Source organism: Pundamilia nyererei, unplaced genomic scaffold (assembly GCF_000239375.1).
Source record: "Pundamilia nyererei isolate P.nyererei 1_Seehausen unplaced genomic scaffold, PunNye1.0 scaffold00014, whole genome shotgun sequence".
NCBI lineage: Eukaryota > Metazoa > Chordata > Actinopteri > Cichliformes > Cichlidae > Pundamilia > Pundamilia nyererei.
Genome location: NW_005187415.1, coordinates 5,376,162 through 5,384,512, shown reverse-complemented (window position 1 = coordinate 5,384,512; position 8,351 = coordinate 5,376,162).

Below are 8,351 nucleotides of genomic sequence, written 5' to 3'. Positions count from 1 at the left end.
GGGAAACAGTGATGCAGAGATCCTTCAATGAGCACGTCTCAAGCTCAGCCAAGCATTCACTTCTCCCAGTGACCTAGAAATGAATGGCAAGACAAACAAAAGCCACCTCACCAGGTTTATAAATTCTATCATCGGTCAGAAAGTGTGTAACGATAAGAAACAGGTATTTGAAGTTTAAGGAAAACATTCAGAAATGACGCACTTACCGTGGCACTTTTTGAAAAACTCTAATGAGTCATGGGTCCACTTTTTAGTCAAAAGAGAATATCTGCACTTCATTTCAATTAATTTATCCAGTGCATGCATGTTCAAATATTTATACTCCAGTTAAATTTCAGTGTAGGCTTGAAATATTGTAACGTAATGTCATGCATCCAGCCATCAAACAAACACATATTGCATCTTTTTAACTTTATATGCAATCTTTACATGTTTTTCAAAGACTGTAGCGTCAGTGGGTAAATACTGATGGAGGTAGTCAAGTGCAAATACACAGTATACCTTGATGAAGCTTTTTACATGTGGCAACTACGCCATAGATTGTTATATGAAACTGTTGGGACAATGACATGGCGAAAAAGAGAAATCTATGTGTATGTGTTGAACAAATCTAAGGTTTTAGTGATTAAAGGGAAATATACAAGTGGGTTACCTATGAATGAGACAGACAAAAATCAGCTACAGAATGATGGATGAGGGTGCAGTCTTGTTAGCACGTTGTCTTCTGCAAACATTTGTGCCGTCCTGCATGTTGTACTAATGAGCCGAAGACAAACTGTTTTCACCAACCTTCCTTTTTCATACCTTTATGAACAAATTAATAAATGCTGACAATCAATAATTAAATTCAATGGGAAAAATACAAACTTTTAACCTAAAAGGTGTAAGTTGAAGCTTAAGTTTATCACACCTACACTTTTTATTATACATGAAAACACCAAAGATGATACTATATTAAGAATAAACACTGAACTATAAAAAAAAAAAAATTCATATGGTAATTATACTATACCCATTTTTTTTATTTGTTTACAACCTCTTTGATCATTTTGCAAACATTATATAGTGGACAACACAATCTTAATTACAATTTTATAACATTTACAAAGCAAATGACTGAGACTTTTTTAAAAGTGAGTCTTTTAAAAACTGTTCTCAGTTAGACCCAGAAAAAAATATCTTTAGCTGAGCAAAGAAGACGATCAAAAGTCAGAGAAACAGAGCGACATAGCATGCCCTGCCTCTCACCCGTGTTAACTTACATCCGGTTGACGTGTCGAGTCACAGAGACTGGAAATGGCTCGGAGATGAGGTTTCGACCCACTGAGTCACATCTTGACTGGTTCTGTCTTATGCATAAACATGATCAACCACAAGTATGTGTGTGATCTAATCTGACTTTGTGTGTGATCGTCTGAGGGAGGGCCTTGGTTTTTCATGAGCATATTAAATGCTTTCTGTGACATAGAAGGGGGGTTTTCTTTTTCAAAATGTTATAGTTTATATTTTCACTTTGCAACTATGCAGCACTTACCTAAAAGAATAGAAAGAAGAATGAAAACCTCATTTTCTCTCTCATCACTGATTAAAATATCAGTCTATTAGATCTGACACACCATCATATAGCATCACTGTACTTTTTACTCACATTTTTAGAGATTGTAGTGATAATAAAGTTATCTTCAGCACATCGCCTTGGTACTGACTAATCTTTACTATTAGCATATTTATTAAAAATAAGTTTGCAAGGCAGGAAACTGCAGCTCATCAGCAATCCACTTTCGTTAGTTTTCCTTGCTGATGATTTTCTTATGCCCCTGCTTTTCTAATGATGCTTTAACTGGATTTGGTTTAGGAAAAGATTTTTGGGGGATTTAAATCCAGCCCTCCACATTAACCTTGCATGCTGAAAAATTCACATCAAGTGCGTCCATATACGTGACGATTTGGGAATGAGAAACCACCACTCTGTGCATCAAGGCACAGGTGCCAAAGGACTCAGATAATGAGAATCGGCTGCTTCTTTCCTTCTTGTTGACTCCCTCACCCAGAGAAATGACTTTTCCTATTCATATGTAACTCGGTTTCAAATGAACAAACGTATGACATTGCAAGTAAGTGTCATCACACTTACGTGGTGAAAAGATTAAGCTTTGCTCTCTTTAGAAATCTAAATATGTCAGTTAAAAGCTAATGCAATCTTGCCCCTGTGCCTATATTAACAATTATATCACACATCAAGCATCTCATCATGCTAATAATATTTGTTAATTTGCAATTAGGAGGATAAGTAGCAACCAGGTGCTGCTAATCCAATGCAACTGATTAGCTGATCATCAGCAAGTGTGAGCACCTCTGCTTTAGAGGTAATCAGACTGAACAACTATGGCTTGTTTGGAAGTCTTGCCAGGAGAAAGCTGCTGAAAGAATACAGCAGCACGACTTAGATTTCCAAAGTTACATGTAAACAAACCACATCAAGACTTCTAGAACACAAATGGGGATCTTTGGCCATAATGTGTCAGTGTGTGAATGTGTGTGTGAATGGGTGGATGACTGGATGTGTAAAGTGCTTTGGGGTCCTTAGGGATTAGTAAAGCGCTATACAAATACAGGCCATTTACCATAATGCAGAGCGGCATGCTGTGCATTATGGCCAAAGATCATGTGGATGGTCAATGGATGGCCAAGATATATGCATGGCTGTAAAGGTGACAAAATCCGCATATCAACAGAAACACCTCATACCAACTGTCCAGCAGGTGTTTTTATGGGGTGATGATTTGGGCCACAGGATCTGGGCACCTTGCAGTCACTGAGTCAACCATGAACTGCTCTTTATAAACTTTTCTGATTTGAGGCTGTTAAAGCTTGACTGAAACTGGGTCATGCAACAATGATCCCCAGCAAATCTACAACAGAATGGCTGAAAAGGAAAAGAACTAAAATGTCATAATGACCAGAAAGTCCATACCTAGTCCATACCTCCTTGCCCCTCATAGGAAGTCATAGCACGCTTTTTTTTTTTTTTTAAATTATAATTTGACTGTATCCCATCTGGCATGGGAGTGCCATGGGAATCCCCAGCATCAGGTGAAGGACATGAGTGTGGACAAGAATAAAAGATGTCTGCAATTCCCTTCTATCAGCATTAAGCTAATCAGCTCTTTTTTTGTTCCTGAGGTTCATCCTTTTTTCATATTTATTGTGTGGTTACTGAATGAACAGCATCATTTTAATCCTCTGAATACCCAATGTTTTTTCAAGCAGCTTCCATTTGCTTGCTTGCCAGCTAAGAAAATGTGACCTGTGATGAATAGCCATCCAACTATTTCTCCAGTGAATAAAAATGACTGACGAGCAGTGAACCTTCTTAAATTAGAGTTGGTGACCGCACTCAACTCACCGTTTCTTCTCTTACTAAATCCTGTCCTCCCCATTCTTCAGAGAGTGAAATATTTATCTTGTCTTTTCCACAACGCTGAACAGTAGTTGACTTGTGTTGCTAAATTATGTATTTATTCAACATGAGCTGACACATTTGAATGTTTTTTTTTTTTGTTTTGACCACTCGGATCAAACTGCTGCCATTAAAATGTATGAGAAGCCAGGGTGCTAAGGGAAGATGAGAAAGAATGGATATGGAGGCAGAAGGCAGAAAGGTATAGAAAGTGAAGGAATTCCTAGATAGATGTAGATACTGTGGAGTTGGATAAACTCAATATATCCTTGCAATCAAATTCCAAAATCTAATTTAGAAAGTTGTCAAATGCCATATTGGTTTAAAGCTCCAATTCCTTTGTGTATGTGTGTGTGTGTGGATGTGTGCAGGGTACAAACATCAGTGCATCATATGGCTGACTGACAAAATCTGCTGATGTCTGTACAAGCCCACTTACAATTGTAATGATAAAAGCTATCATAAAAATAACATCATTTTTCTTATTTATTTGGCAACCTGCAGTTTTGGTAAAGAAAATTATGCATCTGACTAATTTTTCAGGTCAATTTCAAATATATGTTAAGCTTACTAATATACACAAAAGGTTAAGCTTGCAAACTAGAAACTCAAATATTTAAGGTTGGTGTTGCAGGGAATTTAACCAAATTTATTTCACTCCACAAATAGAACTCTACGCAATATCAGTTGAGCATGTGTCATGGTCCCTAGTTTTCATCCTTAATGTCTGTATTGAATTCAAAGTTTTATGTTCAGGTTTGGCCTTCTGTTGAGGCTCTCCTGTTATTCCTCTGTGTAAGTTTAGATTCTTCTGTCCTGTGTTCACTGTGTTATTCTAGCAGCTTTGCAATCCAGTGTGTTGGTTTGTATCTTAATGTTTAGCAGTGCAACTTCCCTCAGTGTTCCCAATCTGTTCCTCTCTCTCGTCTTTTTGCTAGCCTCTGTGATGTCTGGTGTTATTCTTCTTGACTCTGTTTAGTATTTTTCTTTTATTTATTTCAGCTTCTACATTGAAAGTTACTTTTATTTCATGCCTTACACCAATTCTTTACTTTCTCTTTCGTAACTGTTGATTGTCTTCATCTATGTCTCACTCCCTAATGGGCCCAGTGTGTATAAATAGTCCTGCAACCCTCTGTTTGTTAATATTTATCGTTGTGCTTTTTATATTCTTTTTTCTTCTGTTTTTTTTTTTTTTTGTGGGGGGGTGTTTTCTGGATTATTTCCATGTACAATATAAAAGATAAATATAGCTACTGTGATGACACAAATTGGTTCCTTAAGACCTGTTTTGCCATCACCATCTTGCCTTGATAGAAAAAAAAAAGGAAATGGGGGAAATTTAGAAAAGATGGTAACTTGAATCCATGGTTGCCATAGCAACCATTCATAAAGCACAACCAGAAAAGCAACCTTACTTTGACTAGATTGCTTGGCTGAAAATCACCCCCCCCCTCCCACACCTCCTTTTCTTTCTTTTAATTGATGCCCAGTTACACTAAAGGAAATAAAAGGGAAAATGTAGGGGTGTGTCTGGAATACACACTAAAAGATTCAGGTGAACTTTAAACACTGACCAAACTAAATACAAGGCAGTCTGGTAGGAAATGAGATCTTGGTGAAATGTGCTGCTGTAAAGAAAAGACATTTTACAACCCAAGACAAGGTGAGAATATCATTTGAAAACCATGTGTTTTCTCCATAAATGAAGATATATATTGATTTACACCAACTGTAAATTACAGTGTTGCCATCTTAAGAAACACAGTTATTACTTTGAAACAAAACCAAAACTAAAAACTAATAATGAACTTAGATACAAGCAACCCATCACAAACACTGGTAACAATCTTACTCTATTGTCAGTGTGCATTTCTCTCTGAGCTAAAGTTAATTTTACATTCAATGCAACATTGCAAACTAAGTGATCTCCTGCTATCTTTTTGTAGGGAAGATTTAGCTATATCTGAAGCAATAATATCAAGCTATATACCATGTTGTATATGTGGATGGATTGACAAGTAATATCAAATGATCCTGATGTCTGATGTCAGCCACAGCCAGAGGTAAACTGAGAATTTCCCTTACTGGAAGAAAACTGTAGAAACCTTACAAATCTGTAATGTAAACCTACTTATAATGTCACCCTTAGTGATGTCAGTAGACTGAAACATTATGCGCTGACTTACCACGTGGTTAAAATGATACAGTGTATTATATTTAGTTGCAAAAAAGAGAGGCAGACCAACAATCAAAAGAAAAATAACTAAAATTTTCCAAGTCACAAAATAATCAGTTATTCATTAAACATTTCTGTGTTGCATAACTGTCCTATCAATGTAAACAGTGTAACTATACTTCTTTACCTCATTGTGTTGCATAATCAAGCCCCGAATGGGTCCATTAGAGCCTGAAATAGAACTTAAAAAAAAAAAAACTGAAAAGAGATTAAAAACAGTCTGTAAAAACTGGATCAGACCTTCTGCGTGATCATGAAAAGGCTTTGCTACAGTAAGAAACTGAAGGGGAAAAGCATTTGAAGACAGTGACATAATGAGACAACAAAAAGACAGATAAAGGCATTCACACACATCAAACACACACACAGACAGAGTGACTCTCACAGTCAGCCAGGACTGCAGACACTTTAGAAAGTATGTTGCTGATTGAGGCTGATTGAGCCTGAGCAAGTGCACTGGCAGGAGGCCAACTGTTTTGGGGGGGAAATTACCAAGCTGGGTGGCACATCGCCCGTCAGCTTTTCTGGGATGAGAAACCCTCCCGTAATGTAGACAGACACACACACACCCGCATGAACATGCATTGCAGAGCTTCTTCTGTGAGATGAGGGAGGAGATAGATAGTGGTGGGAGGACAATACATAAAAGCCATGTCAAAGTGAACAAATCCTCTTGCTTTTTACCAGACATTTAATTTCTTGTTGTCTGCCTTGAGAGATAAATGACAGATATTTAGTGGATTTGATTCAAAGTGCAAAATGAGCTGCTGATTTCATAATAATGGACTTCAAATGAGATCTTCTAAATGCATTTTAATTACTTAAAATAATGTTTCAACTGCTTGAGACATTTTAATAATTTGTCTGTGCACCATCAAAGCTCTGTTAGAGTGATTTATTTAGATCAGATTTGAATAGGTGAGTTGTGTTCTCCTTTCTCTCTTCCTGTTCAATGTCACAACAACCTGCTGTTTTTAGCAAACTGAAAGACATCTACCTTCCCTACATCTCTCCAGCCCCTAGCTTTGTTTTGACATGAGACTGCATTACATAAAGAGCAAAAATGAAAGCGACCACCTCCTCACAACAGTGGGAGTGATCCACGTCCTCTTGGGGACTGAGCAAAGACGTCTTGGTTGGTGGTTCTGGAAGCTTTCTGGCATCGCCGTGTGTTCCAACACGACAGCTAATTCTGTTACAGGAGGCATAAACAGTTCTGTTCTTATCGCAAACACAGACCCGGGACGTCGGCTGCTATCGTCAGCGTTGTATAACACTTTGGATGCAACAGACAAAGAAAAGGCAACAGAGAGAAGAGAGGGAGAGAGGGTGTGTAGGATGTGTTGCAGCACAGTGATACATCACTGATGAATATTTTAAATGGTCCCCTGTTATGTGAAGAGGAAGAAAAATGAAGACAGCTTTTGCTAGGGTACAGCAGTAGTAGGAGGATCTTACAGAAATCAGAACATGGGGACACAAAGTTTGTGAGTTACCCCAAGTAGCGGGAGAGTTTGGAGTAATTATTTCCCTATTTCCTAATAGTGTATTCCTACACTTCAAGCTGTGTGCCCAACTCCATCCATCGCAAAATTTCAAACAGTGCTAAAAATAAGGTGAGTGGCTGACTGAGAAGGAGTTGTTGTAGGCCACAGATAAATAGAGAGCAACACAGAATACCAAGGCACCTGTGGCACAGTGGGCTCATTTGAGGTAAAAGACTTTCCCCTTCAAGAATTCCCTGAAGCGGACATTAGGGTGGTGGAGGACCTTGGCTCTCCTTTGCCATATCAATTTAAGCTGTTGGCTCCGGGCCCATTCATGCCCGAAGCCAAAACTCTCTGAGGTGAGGCAGTGCATTTGCAAGAGAAGAGCTGATTAAGTCGAGGGATTGTCCATCTTCTGCCACTGCTGAGCCAAAAGATAGAATGACAAAGTGCTGGAAACATAGATGTGACAGCATCACGCAGTTGATGCAGATTTGTCAGCTACACACATACGTAATGCAAACTCCCTGTTCCTCTACATCCCAAAGTGTTACACTGAACTCATTGTTATGTTCAAGAAGCCGGTTTGAGATGATTTGAGCTTTGTGACACGCCATATTATCCTATTGGAAGCAGCCACAAGAAGATGAGCATGGCCAACAGCAATATTCAGGTAGGCTGTGGTGTTTCAGCAATGCTAAGTTGTAGCAAGGGGCCCAAAGTCTCGCAAGAAAATATCCCCCACTTCACTACACCACCACCAACACTGGCCTAAACTGTTGATACAAAGGAGGATAGATCCAGGTATATAAGTCTGATAGAGGTGAACCTGCATGCATGACTATGTGAGTCCAAGTGAATTTTATCAGACTGTGAATGCAATGCTCTATAGAGATGTATGTGTAACTTCCAATTTTTGATGCTAAAATAGAATAACTATTTATGTTTTGTGTCTGCAGCTATCGCAACAACTGCAATGAGTGTGTATGATTACAGCTTTAGACTATTTCTACTTTAAATGTATAAAACTCCAGCAACTCAAGCTTTTGTAAATTTGAAGTTCTGAGGCTTAAGCACACGTTCAGCTCTTTCTCTTCATGTCATTAACAGTGATATAACAACCAAACTTTTGTATACCTTTAAAAAAGAATGTCGTTTTAACATT